At 33.2% G+C, this 16,518-nt stretch overlaps 1 pseudogene; it reads right to left on the bottom strand.

The window, feature by feature from the left end:
* Nucleotides 1-5,857: 5,857 nt before the first annotated feature.
* LOC145298072 (U2 spliceosomal RNA) lies at nt 5,858-6,010 on the bottom strand (annotated as a pseudogene).
* Nucleotides 6,011-16,518: the final 10,508 nt, after the last annotated feature.

Here is a 16,518-nt window from a genome sequence, read left to right as displayed (position 1 = left end):
ACATGGGTGTTCAGAAAACTGTGTATCTATATATGGTCGCGTTTATATTAAAAATAAAACCTTTAAATCATTCTTTCTGGCAGGGTCGAGTCTATGGTTAAACTTACATTTTCTCGGGTAAACTCTACATACTGCTGTCAAAAACTTCCAAATTCAAAACACGACACTCTTTCGAGTTGACTTGCACATGCCTACGTACGTAGCACACGCTTTCTTCCCACTCGTTCTCCTGTTCGTTTTACGTCCGTTTTTATTCACCTGTCTCTTTTGTATAGAAACGGCGTCACTCGCGTGACCGTCAACTATAAAACAAACTGGGTGGCGCCATTTTTCCTTTTTGTTATTGTTGTTGCTGTTACCACGACCGAGCCAAGTAAGTTACGATTTTCTCTACAAAGTCCAAATGATATCGTTTGCTTGAAAACTATTTTCCATCCCAATTTTTTATCAGTACACGAAATTCAAATATTCACTTATTTTGAAAACCTACAACATCTTCTTTTTAATAAGTATTATTTACAAAGACGACAACGTAAAACAACTATCGCTCATACAAGGACGCGTTCATTTTGATTGTTCAATCTTACTTTTTTACATAGGCATCACCACTTATCAAGGCCCAGAGACAACTCGAGGATAAGTGTAAGTAGACAAGTTAACAATAGAGTAATTGTTTGTAAATAAACTCGGTAAATATGTTAACTTAAGTGGTACGGCTCATCAAGAACTTGTTTACGTTGGACTTAAAGACAATCAGATTGTAGTCAGCTGGAAAGCAGGGGAACGGAAGACAGTTCCACAGTAGTACAGTTCTAAGAAAGAAGCTTTGTTCATGGAATCTACGTTTAGGTTTAGACACAGATAAAGAGCGGGGGAATTATTGATAGTGTTTTCAGCTAGACGAGTGTTTCTTGTGAAAGTTTGGCGGGAGGACCATAGATCGAAGCTCAGTTGAGCACTTACCATGAAAATAACGATAAAGCAGAGACAAACTCGCAACATCTCTTCTGTGAAACAGAGGTTGCAGAGAAGAGAAAAGGCCATCTCCTACGAGGCTACGAAGTCTATTTTGAACTCTATCAAGGCAGGACAAGTCCTTTCTAGCAGCTCCTGCCCAAATGTTGTAACAGTACTTCATCCTTGAATGTACCAGGATCTTATATAGCTAGAGAATTGCATCAGCAGTGAGATATCTACTGGATCGATAGGAGGATCCCATCATTTTCCCAGCGGCCTTGGAAACAGATTTAATGTACGTGTTCCATTTAAGATCAGGAGTAAAGGTCAAGCACAGAAGCTTCTCAAAACATGAGGCCTCCTCAAGACGCGAGCAATTCATTTCAATGTTGCCAGATGGGGATCAGAACGTTGATGATGCAAAGATAGAAGTTTGGTTTTAGATGCATTAAAGATAACCAACCACTCCTTTTCCCATTGTACCACGTGCTCGAGATCAGAGGAGAGAGAATGAGAGAGAACTTGGTCGTTTCCGGTCTTAGATGTGCTACCATAGATAGTAGTGTAATCAGCATAAATATCTACGAATAATGTAAGGATGTGATTTGGAAGATCATTAATGTAAATCAGGAAAAGAGTTGGGCCCAGGATGGGACCCTGAGGGACTCCAGCAGTAATACTGTGAGCTGATTTCATCCCATCAACTACTACTCTTATGAACCTATCAGAAAGAAATGATTTAATAATTGAGAAGACATTTCCAGCTATACCATAGCTAGAGATCTTGCGAAGTAAACCTTTATGTCATACCCTATCAAAGCCTTCGATATGTCAAGAGCAATTTCCCTAGAAAGGTAGCCTCTGTCGAGCGATTCGCTAATCGTATGAGATATAACTGTAAGCACATCTGCTGTAGATCTATCAGAACGGAAAACATAGTGTGTGTCACTAAGAAGGTTATTTTTGCTGAGATGGTTGATTACTTCTGTATTTAACACAGATTCCAGCAACTTACTCATGACGCACAGGAGACTTATTGGCCTGTACTGAGAGGGAAATGAGCGATTACCTGAATACTTAAATACAGAGCATACTGATGAGATTTTCCAGGGTGATGGGAAGCAATTCTCCTTAAAACAACGTTTAAACATTGTAAGTATGGCGTTAGTTCTGGTTGAAGTTTTTTGAGCACTATAATTGGAATACCGTCATGGCCGGTTGCTTTACTAGAATCAAGGTTTTTAATTAGCTTGGCAACATCACTAACAGATATTTGTATATCAAATACTGTGTTTTCTGATATACGATGAAATATTGGGGGTTGGCGGCCTTGGCCGCAAAGGGTTGAATTAGCTGCAACGTTCTTGGCAAAGAGTTCGGCTTTGTCCGATGCTGACGAGATTACCCCAGGTCCATTAATGATAGTTGAGGTAGAGCACACGCTTCTGTTCAGGATTCTTTTTGCTATAAAGGCATCAGTCGGGGACCATATATTTATGAATTCCATCTAAATTTATGTAGATGAGAAAAACTTATAAATATATTTGAATTTGAGAAATCCAGGCAAGAGAAGTTTTTTTTTTTGTTGAAGCAATTTGTAAAATCTAAAATATTCAGGTAATAATAATAATAATAATAATAATAATAATAATAATAATAATAATCATATTAATAATCATATTAATAATAATAATAATAACTAGCGAGACATGTGCAAATTCCTCAGCAGCATTTTTTATATGTAATATATTGTTGCTGGGCATGCTGTGAGCATTCTATTCAGCATGAAGGAAAATACAATCATATTATTCTAGCCCTTTTATTAAAACTGCATCGTTCCTTACTAAAATAATAACTTTGATATATTTCCTGGGCTGATTATTTCATTACAAACACACCGGTCAATTAACTCACATTTTATCATTTTTCATGATTATTGAATATATTACTATGTTCGACAATAATTTTTCCTTATTTCAACCCACATTATCGCCCCTCCCTTTACTAAAATATTAAATTTGATATATTGTATCGGCTAATTATTTTATTAAAAAAATATATTAATATCAATTAACTCACATTTCATCATTCTTAATAATTCTTGGATATGATACTAATAATTTTCATCATTTAAACTCACCATATGGCACACCTTACTAAAATAATAACTTTGATATATTGTCTAGGCTGATTATTTCATTACAAACACACACATCAATCAACTCACATTTCATCATTTTTCGTAATTCTTGGATATGTTACTCATTTCGATAATATTTTTTTTTATAATTTAAACAAACGTTGTTTCCAACCTTACTAAATTAATAACTTTGACACATTTGTTGGGCTGATTATTTCATTACAAACACACTAATCAATTAACCTCCATTTCATGATTATTCATAATTCTTGGGTATGTTGGGAATTTCGACAATCATTTTTCATAATTAATACCCATATTATCGCCCCCTTCTTAATTAAATAATAACTTTGAAACATTGTCTGGGATGATTATTTTATTACAAACACACTAATGCATGAAATCACATTTAATCACTTTTCATAATTCTTGGATATGTTACGAATTTCGACAATAATTTTTCATAATTTTAACCCACATTTTCGCCCTTCCCTATTTACTAAATAATAACGTTAACATATTGTCTAGGCTGATTATTTTCTTACAAACACACCAATCAATTAACTAATATTTGATCATGTTTTCGTAATTCTTGGATATGTTACTAATTTCCGCAATAATTTTTCATAATTTAAGCCCTCCTTATCTCCTTCCCCTTTACTTATATAATAACCTTGATATATTGTTTAGGCTGATTATTTTATTATAAACACACCAATCAATTACATCACATTTCTTCATTTTTCGTAATTCTTGGACAAGTTACTAATTTCGACAATAACTTTTTATGATTTACACCATCCTTGTCGCCCTCTCTTACTAAAAAATTACTTTGATATATTGTCTCAGCTGATTATTTCATTAAAACACAACTATCAATTAAGACACACACCATCATTTTTCTTAATTCTTGGATATGTTACTAATTTCGACAATTATTTTTAACCCACATTATAAACCCCCAACTACTAAAATAATAACTTTGATATATTATCTTAGATGATTATTTCATTTGAAACACACCAATCAACTGGAATTTCGTCATTTTTCATAATTCTTGAATATGTTTCTAATGTCGACAATAATTTTTCATCATTTTAACCCACATCATCGCCCCACTTACTAAAATAATAACTTTGATATAGTGTCTGGTCTGATTTCATTGCAAACACACTAATACATTAAATAACATATTATCATTTTTCATAATTCTTGTATATGTTACGAATTTCGACAATTATTTTTCATAATTTAAATCATCCTTATCGCCCTCTCTTACTAATATAATTACTTTGATATATTTCCTGGGCTGATTATTTTATTATAAACACACAATCGATTAACTAACAGTTAATCTTTGTTCATAATCCTCGATATGTTACTTATTTCGACAATAATTTTTATAATCAAAACCCACATAATACCTCTCCCTCCTACTTATATAATATATTTGATATATTGTCTGGTCGTATTATATCATTACAAATACACCAATTAAGTAACTCACATTTCATCATTTCTCATAATTCTTGGATATGTTACTCATTTCGACAATAATTTTCAGAACTTTAACCCACTATGTCGCTCCCTCTTACTTAAATAATAACTTTGATATATTGCCTGGACTGATTATTTCATTACAAACAAATCAATTCTGGGTATTCTTATAGTATATATGTTTCACCTATTTTATCCAATCTCTGATAACGCCGCATATTCTGCTAATATATATCGTTCACCTCTCATTCGATCCCGGGCGACGCTGGGTAGTTTGCTAATATATTTTTTCCACCTATCTCATTCAATACTGGGCGACGCTTTCTGATAGTATATATTTGCACCTCTCATTCAATCCCGGACTGAGTTCATATCCGCCACCCCACTGTTGAAAATATACATTAAATAAAGTAATGTTTTAATCGCAAACTGTTGCAGACATTTCCGAGAATGATTGTATACCCCCAACCCACTGCTAAAAATATACATTAAACAATGTAAAGTCTAAATAGTAAACTGATTCAGCCATTTCCGGGACCGCCTTTATATCCCAAACCCACTTCTAAAAATATACATGAAATAATGTAATTCTAAATAGTAAACTGTTTCAGCCATTTCTGGAACTGACTTATAATCCCCACCCCATTGTTGAAAATATACATGAAATAAAGTAATGTATAAATCGTAAACTTTTTCAGTCATTTCCGGGACCGTCTTCTTATATCACATCCTACTGTTAAAAATATACATTAAATAAGGTAATGTCCAAAACGTTAATGGTTGCAGCCATTTCCGGAACCGACTTCATATTTCCCACCTCAATGTTAAAAATATACATTAAATAAAGTAATGTGTAATGCGTAAACGGTTTCACCCATTTTCGGGACTGATTTAATATCCCCCACCCCACTGTTAAAGTGACTTAAATCACCCCTTTTTTTATGTTGGTTAATGGAGGAGAAATCCTTAATTACTGATACAATTTTTATTTTTGTTATTGACCAGGGTGCGTGCAACTTTTGGGGAGCTGGCTTTCTCCTAAATTTTTAACCGACCTCATGTCCAATTCCGCCCTTGTGGGGAGGCAAGTAAACAAAAAAAAATCAGAACGAACATTGTCCAGGGCATTTTATAATTAATCAGAAGTGACATTTCCAAGGCATTTTGTAATTAAATCAGAAATAATTTTTTTCCAGTTCCTTTTTTAATATTAAAACTTTGTTACATTAAACATAGTACTTATTCACAATGCCTCCCCACGTGATAGATTTAGACACCAGGGTCGTTTTTTAACGTAGAGAAAAAATTGTCTTACCCGTAAAGGATTTTTCTTCCACTGAGAGAGAAGAAATTGAAATGTAGCACCTGAAGATAGATACTACACTTTGATCTTAGCCAAAAGGCCAAGAAAGCCAAATCATTTTTATTAGCTTTGCCTCAACAGCGACACCAATTGTTTTTTTTTATATTTTACCTTTTCAAGGGTGACAAGGTTTATTTGGAATATTCCACTTTTCTTTTTTAGGGATGCACAGCATGATAACTGACGGAGCAATAATAATAATAATAATAATAATAATAATAATAATAATAATAATAATAATAATAATAATAATAATAATAATAACAATAATAATAATAACAATAAAAATAACAATAATAATAATAATAACAACAATAACAATAACAATAACAATAATAATAATAATAATATTATAATAATAATAATAACAATAACAATAACAATAATAATAATAATGATAATAACAACAACAATATCAATAATAATAATAATAACAACAATAACAATAACAATAATAATAATAATAATAACAATAATAATAACAATAACAATATTAATAATAATAATATAATAATAATAACAACAACAATAACAATAACAATAATAATAATAACAATAATAATAACAATAACAATAACAATAACAATAACAATAATAATAATAATAACAACAATAACAATAACAATAATAATAATAATAACAATAACAATAAAAATAATAATGATAATAATATAATAATAATAATAACAACAACAATAACAATAACAATTACAATAACAATAATAATAATAATAATAATAACAATAATAATAATAACAATAACAATAATAATAATAATATAATAATAATAATAATTACAACAATAACAACAACAATAACAATAATAATAATAATAGTAATAATAATAACAACAATAACAATAACAATAACAGTAATAATAATAATAACAACAATAACAATAACAATAACAATAATAGTAATAACAATAACAATAACAATAACAATAACAATAACAATAATAATAATATTATAATAATAATAATAACAATAACCATAATAATAATAATAATAACAAAAATAACAATAACAATAACAATAATAATAATAATAACAATAATAATACTTATAATAATAATAATAATAATAATAATAATTCTGATTTCGTTTATGAGCGTCTCTCTCGAAAGGGATGGGATTCATTTCCAGAGGATTTCCCTTAATCCCGGCTTCAAATCAGGAGCTTCAAGATCAAGGGTTTTCCTAAGGATGTTGGCGGTACCTAGGTACCAGAGGTTTGAAGGCCACTTAAAACATCGGGGATTTGTAGTTTTTTCAATTGTCCTTCCAGACGACTTGATACTACTCCTAATGTACCAACTACGACCAGGATTATTTGTGTTTTAACCCCGTGTATACGCCTTATCTCCAAGGCCAATGGAGCATAATTGCTCCACTTCTCATTCTCATTCTCTCTCACATTCCTGTCCAAGGGTACTGAGAAGTCTACAACCTGCCAGTTTTTTTTAACCTTGTCCATGACGACCAAATCCGGACGAGTATGTTCCAATTGCTTGGTCGTTATGACACTTTTGCCCCACCATACCTCTACATTGCCATCCTCACTTGTTCTCACTTCATCAGGCACCTCCTCAAACCATTTTCCAGCACACTTCACCCCAACCCTCTTACACACCTCCCAATATATATAGAGTCCTATGCGATCGTGTCTTTTGCGGTACTCTCTCTGGGCAAGTCCACTACACCCTGCTGCAAGGTGCGCAATTGACTCTAAGGTCTTACCACAAATCCGGCATTCTGCAGCAATTTCCTCTCCTAAAACCACTTTTTTGAACAATCGTGTTCCTAATGCCTGCTCTTGTGCTGCACAAACAAAAGCTTCATTACTCTTAGCAAGATACCCAGCTCTAAGCCATTGCCGTGATCTTTCATCAGCCACTTCTGCTATATCCTGGAAGAACCTTCCATGCATTTTCTTCCTAGCCAGTTCCTCTGTCCTTTCACATGATCAGCCTTGGTCTCACATACCTCCACTTCATTGGCCACAACCTTAAGCATCCACTCCCCACTTCTAACCACATGCTCCTTTAACGACATCTCCTCGGTTCTAACACAATCTTTTACACTTTTCAATCCTCTCCCACCATCTTTCCTCTTTTGATACAGCCTTGCTACGCTACTTCGAATGTGAAATATACCAAACATTGCTAAAACTTTTCTTGTTTTGATATCCATGGCATGCAAATCCTTGTCAGACCATTCTAAAATTCCCGCACTGTATCTCAAAACACTGACTGTCCATGCATTCACTGCTTTCATTAGATTTCCTCCATACAGTTTCGACTTTGCAATTAGTTTCACTCTTCTAAGATACTCCTTCCTGACTTTTTCTTTCATGTCTCTGTTCATGATGCCTACACCCTCCAGCACTCCTAAATACTTATATCCTGTATCTTCTATTTCTTTCATGATTTCTCCATTTGGCAGCACTATTCCATTCGAATGAACCTTTACTCCTCTTTTCATCACCAGCACCGCACATTTACTAATCTCAAACTCCATCCCAATGTCTCCTGAGAATGTCCTCATCAGTTCTACCAGTCTCTCCATTTCCTTTTCATTTCTACCGAATATTTTCAAATCATCCATAAATAGTAGATGGTTGAGGCGCCTGTCACCAGATCCAAAATTATACCTCAGTGTTTCTCTCTTCAAGAGGATGCTCAGTGGCATCATTATCATTACAAAAAGAAGTGGCGATAACGAATCTCCTTGAAATATCCCACGTTTAATGCCAACCTGCCCCATCTCCTCTCTGTTTGCTGTCAGTACCGTTTTCCATTGAGCCATACTTGTCTCCAAAAGCCCTACCACATTCTCAGCTACCTTCATCATCAATAGTATTTCACGTATCCATGAATGAGAAACTATGTCATAAGCCTTTCCGTAATCGATCCATGCTATGCTCAGATTCCTCTTCTTCTTCTTCTTCTTCTTCTTCTTCTTCTTCGCATCCTGCATTATTGCTTTATGCATTAGTAGTTGCTCTCTAGTACCTCTCGAGCCTTTCCGGCACCCCTTTAGTTCGTCAGGAAAAACACCATTACTCTCTAGATGTTCATAAATTTTCTTCGCAAATATTCCAGTCAACAGTTTCCACATCAATAGCAGACATGTAATTGGTCTATAATTATTGGCATCTGTTCCTTTTGCAGGATCTTTCCCTTCACAAGCCAATCAGGGACATCTTCCGACGCTACAACCCTTTGCAGAGCAGCAGCTATAGGTGGATAAAGGCATGGGAACTGTTTAAACCAGAAACCCATCACTCCATCTGGACCAGGTGCCTTCCAGTTTGTTATCCTTCGTATGCCAGCTTTAACGTCATCGATGGTTATCTCAACGTTCTTCATCTGCTGCATTTCTGATAGCCTTTCTCTGACCTCTCCCAACTAGCTAGCCTTCTCATTATATCGCTCTTCGACGGACCAAATCCTACTCCAGAACTTCCTTGCATCTTTTGCATTTGGAATGTTGTTATTTCTCGCCCGTTTACTACCATTTAATTCTTTATACAGCTGAGACAAATTGTTCCGGAAAAGGTTGTTCTGCCGAAATGCAACACATCTTCCAACAAAGTTCCTAATTTGTGTGGACCTTCTCTTTCAACATTGTTAGAATGTTCATCGTTCCCTTTTTCAGCAATCTATACCTCCTTTCAAGCTCGTCCTTAGCTTTCTGTCCTAGTTTAACTCCTTTTCTTATTTCTTCGATTCTACCAATGTCTTTCCGTCACCGTTTAATACTTTCTTGAAGCCGCCTCTGTCAGTGTGGCCTTCTATCCTTCATTTTCCCCTTTCTCTTCTGTAATATTTTATTTCGCTATTTATTCTATTCCTAACCATTCGTTCAATCTCTTCACTTGCAATCACTGAAAGTAAGTTGTTATTTTTAATTTGTTTTAACTGGGATATCAAACTCGAGACAATTCTAGCTCCTCCTCTCGATTCCCATTCTTCCTTCACTTTTCGGATATATCCACCAGATTTGGTACTTCCACTTCTTACAAAGCATTCCAACAATACTCTTCTTTCCTCATCCGTCCTTTTTCCTCTATAACCACTACTATTCCCATTTGGTGGTCAACAACAATAGAAATAAAATCTACAATGATAATAGCAACACTAATATCCGCAGCAATAATATTAACAGCAAAAACAACAATAGCAATGACAGCAAAAAACAACACCTACCATTACAGCTACAGTAATAATAAAAAATAATAAAAATATACCACCATTACAATCAACACTACTACTACTACTACTACTACTACTAGCAATAATATTAGTGGTAATAGTAATAACCATAAAGTAAATTTGTTTTTTAAACAATAATAATGATAATAATAATAATGATACTAATAATGATAATGATAATAACAAAAATAATAATAATAATAATAATAATAATAATAATTTCAGTTAGAAAAGCTTACTTTGCTCGTTTTTTTAACTCCTTTGCCGATGTTGCTTTTGGTCAGAAAAATGTACACAAAAACAGAAACATAAAACATCCGAACATGTGTAAGACAATTCCTTGTTTAACCATAAATTTCAAGTTCAAATGAAAATCTCGGTTAGAAACGCTTTCTTGTTTCGTTTGTTATTTTTTAAAATCCGTCGCTGTTGTCGCTTTTTGCCGGAAAAATATGTACACAAAGACAGAAACATAAAACATCCATAAAACATAATAATAATAATAATAATAATAATAATAATAATAGCAATAATAATAATTATAATAAAAACAACAAAAACCACAATATTAATAATAATAATAATAATAACAATAATAATAATAACAATATTAATAATAACATTATTAATAATAATAACAATAATAATAATAACGATAATAATAATAACAATAATAATAACAATAATAATAATATAATAACAATAATAATAACAATAATAATAATAACAATAATAATAACAATAATAATAATAACAATAATAACAATAAAAATAATAATAACAATAAAAATAGTAATAATAACAATAACAATAACAATAACAATAATAATAATAAAAACAACAACAACAACAATAATAATAATAATAATAATAATAATAATAATAATAATAATAATACTGACAAACCAAAACTATACGGTCCCCCGACTGATGCCTTTGTCATGTTTTTGTCTTGGGACTGGAAAGAGTCATGTGGTTAAACTTATAGCTGATTACCTCAAGTGAACACTTTCTCCCAAGGATATGAAACATTCTCATTCTTGTTCTTGTTGTAATCAAATAAACACACTTCACATGACTTTTCATCTTCCTATTATTACTGGCAGGTCAAGAAAGACCTTTTCTGATAATACGCTGGATGATCTACGAACAAAGTACAAAAATTTGAAGTTCTTATCACTGACGAAATCTCCATGACTGTCTATAAACGTTAGCTGAGAGTTCATTATTTAAACTCGTCATTCACAGGTAACAAATATGAATTGGAATAAATACATAGTCAATTCGAATTGACATGTTCTTATTTACTTACCTTCTCACGACGGTATAGTTAGATAATGGTCGGATCTTCATTCGTGTGTAGAAGGCACTAATAAAAAAAATGAGTTGACTGCTTACTAGTTTGTAATTTTATATTATAAACAAATCTCATATATTAAAGTTCAATTTAAAAAATTATAATCAATATTTAAAAAATTAAGTCTACAAGAGTTACTTCTCTTGTACTGTTCGTCAAAATCAGTTATAAAACTGTTACCTGGTTTGACCATTTAAAGCCCTGGCTTGTTGTAAAACATTTGGTTAAAATAGCCAAACGACACTGTTTCATAACAAACGATACCTTATTTTTTTAAGTTCGTTACCATTTAAACTCCCTATTAAGACACAAGTATAAAATTTAGGAGAAAAATTAGGATTAGGCCCAAAACACCATTGGGCTCAAGTCCCAGAATTTTCCCAATGGCAAATATTACGTTTCCAGATGTATATCCACCTGGTATTCCTTTGGAGTAATTTTTAGCAAAATCTAATAGCTGGAAAAGATTCTATGTCACGAAATACGCTATTTTTAGACATTCTTACCCCTTTTATGACCCCTGGGGACGCTATCAGAATTCTCCCAGGTTTAAATATAACGTTTCAAGATGTATATCTACGTGATATTGCTTTTAGGCAATTTTCAGCAAAATCTAATATTCGGAAAAGATCCTATGTCCAGAAAAGTGCAATATTCGGAAAAGATCCTATGTCCAGAAAAGTGCAATATTTGGTCATTTTGACCCCTTTATATATTACATTACAAGATGTATATAAATCTAATAATCGAAAAGATTATATGTGTTATTTTGGGCGATTTGGGCCCTTTGAGCCCCTACAGACGCAACTACAATTTTTATCAAAACTCCGAGAATGTTACATTTCCTCTTTTGAAATTCATGCAAAATTTCAGAAAAATGTAATCAGTTGCTATTGAGAATTTTGGGGACGAACGGACGAGGGTGAATTCTAACGTCCAAATCCGATTAAGTCGGTGGATTATTATTATTATTATTATTATTATTATTATTATTATTATTATTATTATTAATAATAATAATAATAATCGTTACAAAATTATTATATGCGAGTAATTGTTCGTTTGACAAGTCAAATTTTTATATTGGCGCGAGAAACGAGTTTGCACGGATGTTTTTTGGCTAATGTTGATATGGCTGTTACAATTATGCATTGTATTTGTGCTGCTTTTGTCGGTCGGTGTGTGTGTGTATGTATTCGTATGGCAGTGTGTGTGCATGTGCGTGTGTGTTCATTAGTTAAAAATTGGGATTTGAACTTAATTTTCGTAAGGTACGGCAGTTGAGCTTAAAATAGTGTTACGAAGCCATTCTGTATTTTTTGCCAACTATTCGACAGTTGAAAATTCTAGTCCATCAATTAAAAACTTCTTACTTTGGCCACAAAACCCGAGTTCGACCATGCATGATGAATTCTATGTGCGGGCGTAAGTGAGGGCAGGGTAACCCCACCAATAGTTTTGTAAATATGAGTGTGAAAGTCAGTTTTGTACACAAAACGTATTTTTTATTCAGATATTTGTGCTTGCCTTATATATTTTCAGACACGTCAGATAGGATTGGGATCCCTGTCAATCCTACAGACTCGTATAAAATACGTGAAATGAAATTACACCCAGATTAATTACTGTATGCAAAATTTGCCACCGATTTATAATCGCGTTAGATCAATACTAAAAACGTTAGTTGTCTGTGACCTCACTGTACATAGATTCAATTATCAAGTACGAACTAAATATTTATCGAAACAAACTCTATGGTATGAAGTGAATAGTATCAGTAAGTAAAGAATTGCCTTTTAGAAAGGTTTTATTAACTGTAAAATACACGTACGCTCTTGAAAGGATCGAGCGGGAAAATGAAACAGAGGGCGCTTTTATTATGAATGTCAATCCCAAGGGGGATAACTCTTAACAACAAATTAAATCATAACATTTTCCCCGTCCTAAAGTATTCAAGTAAGGGGTGATTAATTATAGACAATTTTTTTTTTTTTTTTTTTTTTTTTTACAATCACATAAGAATCATTTTATTTACAGAAAACATATGAACCCAAACTGCAGTTTTTTCAGTATTTAGTCACAAAATCCTTATATTTACTAGGGAATTGTCGAACTCGGGACGACCTCCGCACAGATTGGCAGGAATGCTGATTTTCAGTATTATTTTTTAGTGAAATCTGATTTTCTTCAAGATCAGACGATTGATTTTTGTCTTCCTCATGACCAATGTTTTCATTAGTAGAAGGTTCAAATAAAGTCTCTGAAGTAGTAGGAGTATTATTAGAGTTTTCTTCATTTGATGAGTTTGGAGCTAAGTCTCGAACGTTGACAGTGGTTTCAGTACCAGAAGGTAGTTGAACATAAGCGTAGTGGGGGTTGACATCTATTAGGGTGGCAGGCGTTACAGGAGGGTCATGTTTACTTGTTTTAGTGTGGTTTCTAATATATATTGGGCCTGGTTTAACCCAAGAAGGAATTGAAATTCCGGAAGCAGATTTACGACTATATTTAAATAGTCTATCATGGGGAGTCATATTAGTGGCAGTACAAAGTAATGATCTAATTGAATGAAGTGCGTCCGGTAGTATGTCTTCCCAATAAGGTAGTTTCATTTGATTAGAATGTAATGTTGTTTGAATGGCCTTCCATAAGGTACCGTTGAGTTTTTCAATCTGTCCATTACCTTCAGGATGATATCTACTTGTTTTAGAAGTAGCAATTCCTTTTTTGTGTAAAAAATCCTTTATTTCTCTTGCTAAGAAATCAGAAGCACGGTCAGTATGTATCATGTCAGGCAAACCAAAAATTGAAAAGAGTTTGTTTAGACAGTGGATAATGGTTTTGCTTGTCATATCTCTGCAAGGAAAAGCGAAAGGAAAACGGGAATACTCATCAATTAGAGTAAGTAGATATTTGTTGCCATGTATAGAAGTAGGTAGAGGGCCTTTAAAATCAAGATTTAATCGTTGAAAAGGTAATATGGCTTGAATGAGAGTCCCTCCATTGGTATTGGCGAATTTGGGTTTCAGTAATTGACAGGATGAGCAAGAGTCAGTAATATTCTTAATTTGATCCAAAGTAAAAGGGAGGTTCCTCGTTCTTATAAAATGGCTTAGTCTTGAAACACCAGGATGACATAATTGTTTATGTAAATCACGAAGATCTTGTAGATTGTAAGTAAGAGCAGAGATGCGAGAGAATGTGTCAGCAGCAATATTTTCAGGTCCAGGTCGATAAACTATAGTGAAATTGTATTGGGATAATTCTATACGCCAACGACATATTTTGTCATTCTTAATTTTTGATTTTCTTTTATTGTCGAATATGAAGCTGATGCTCTTCTGATCTGTGATGACTTTAAAGTGCCTGCCGAGTAGAAAATGTCGCCACTTACGGAGAGCTTCTACAATAGCGGCTGCCTCTTTTTCTACTGCATGGTGCTTAATTTCGTTAGTATTGAGAGTTCTTGAAAAAAATGCAATAGGACGACCTTCTTGATTTAGTGTTGCAGCAATGCAATAGTTACTAGCGTCCGTTTCTACTTCAAATTCTTTATTTGGATCTACCGTTATTAAAGTGGCGTCTTTTAGATCATTTTTCAATGTTTGAAAAGATTTTAATACAGATGGAGGTAGTGGAAATTCTTTGTTTTGATTTAGTAATAAAATTTTATCAGAAAATTTTTTAATGAATTTGCAGTAATAGGAAAACATTCCAACTATTCTTTTTTGAGATTTAAGATTCAGCGGAAGTGGCATTTCGAGTAATGGTTTTAGTCTTTGATAATCGGGAGCTATTTGATTATTTTCTATGGTGTAGCCGAGTAGAGTAATAGAACTAGAAGAAATTATGCTTTTATTTTCATTTAAAGTGATGTTATATTGTTTAGCAATTTTGTAGAATTTTTGAAGATTGTAATCGTGTTCTTCTTGATTTTTCCACATATAGTTACGTTATCAACATACACAAATGTATCGGTTAGATTTTCTTTTTCTATAATATAGTCTATGCTCCTCTGGAAAGCACTTACTCCATTGGTGACGCCAAAAGGAAGACGAGTAAATTGAAAAAGTTTGCCACTTACTTCAAACGTAGTGAATTTACGATCAGCATGATTTATAGGTATTTGGTGATAAGCAGATTTTAGGTCGAGAGTAGAGAAGATGTTATATTGAGCGATGTCGTCTACCATCTTATTGATATTAGGCATTGGGTAAGCGTCTAGTTCCGTGAATCTATTAATGGTATCGCTGTAGTCGACTACCATTCTTTTCTTATGATTCTCATTCGAAGTTACAAGAACTTGCGCTCGCCACGGAGATATCGAAGGTTCAATTATGCCTTCTTTCAACATTCTAGCAGTCTCTTCTTTTATGAATTTGTTGGCGGCAAAAGTGTAACGTCGGGATTTTGTCGCAATAGGAGTAGTATGAGGAGAAAGATTAGAAAAGAGAGGAGGGGGTGGAACGTTTATGGTAGGAAAAAAATTATTCGTGTTTATAGCTCCAATTATAAGTTTGTCTCTAGGACCGTCGAATTTAAGTGTTACTTTTTTATATTTTTTTAAAATATCTTTTCCGATTATTAAATCAATGAAAAGGTTTTCAATGATTTCAATTGTTATTCCAGAATGGGTTTTATCTTTCAGTATTAAATCCACGACAGCTTCGCCAGTTATTTTAGCATGTTGATCGGAAGCAGCCAGAGCTATAGTTTTGTTTTTAGGTATTGTGAAGAGTTTAAGTTTTTTAGCAGTATTTTCATTAATGAATGTTTTTACACTGCCGGAGTCCACCATAGCGTTCACGAAGTGCCCGTTAATTTGGCATTGAGTGAATGTGACATCTTTGGAGTTAGTTCCTAGTCAGGATAGAGAAGGTGATGGGTAGTCAGAGTCGTCATAAAGAACAGCAGTATGAGTGTTAGAAATAGAAGATTTACACACTTTAGCCCAATGACCATTTTTTTTGCATTTTTTACATTCGGC

This window comes from Euprymna scolopes, chromosome 18 (genome assembly GCF_053919585.1).
Source record: "Euprymna scolopes isolate OS-2025 chromosome 18, ASM5391958v1, whole genome shotgun sequence".
Lineage (NCBI taxonomy): Eukaryota > Metazoa > Mollusca > Cephalopoda > Sepiida > Sepiolidae > Euprymna > Euprymna scolopes.
The sequence above is the reverse complement of the archived record's forward strand: the minus strand, read 5'-3'. Positions and strand labels throughout refer to the sequence as shown.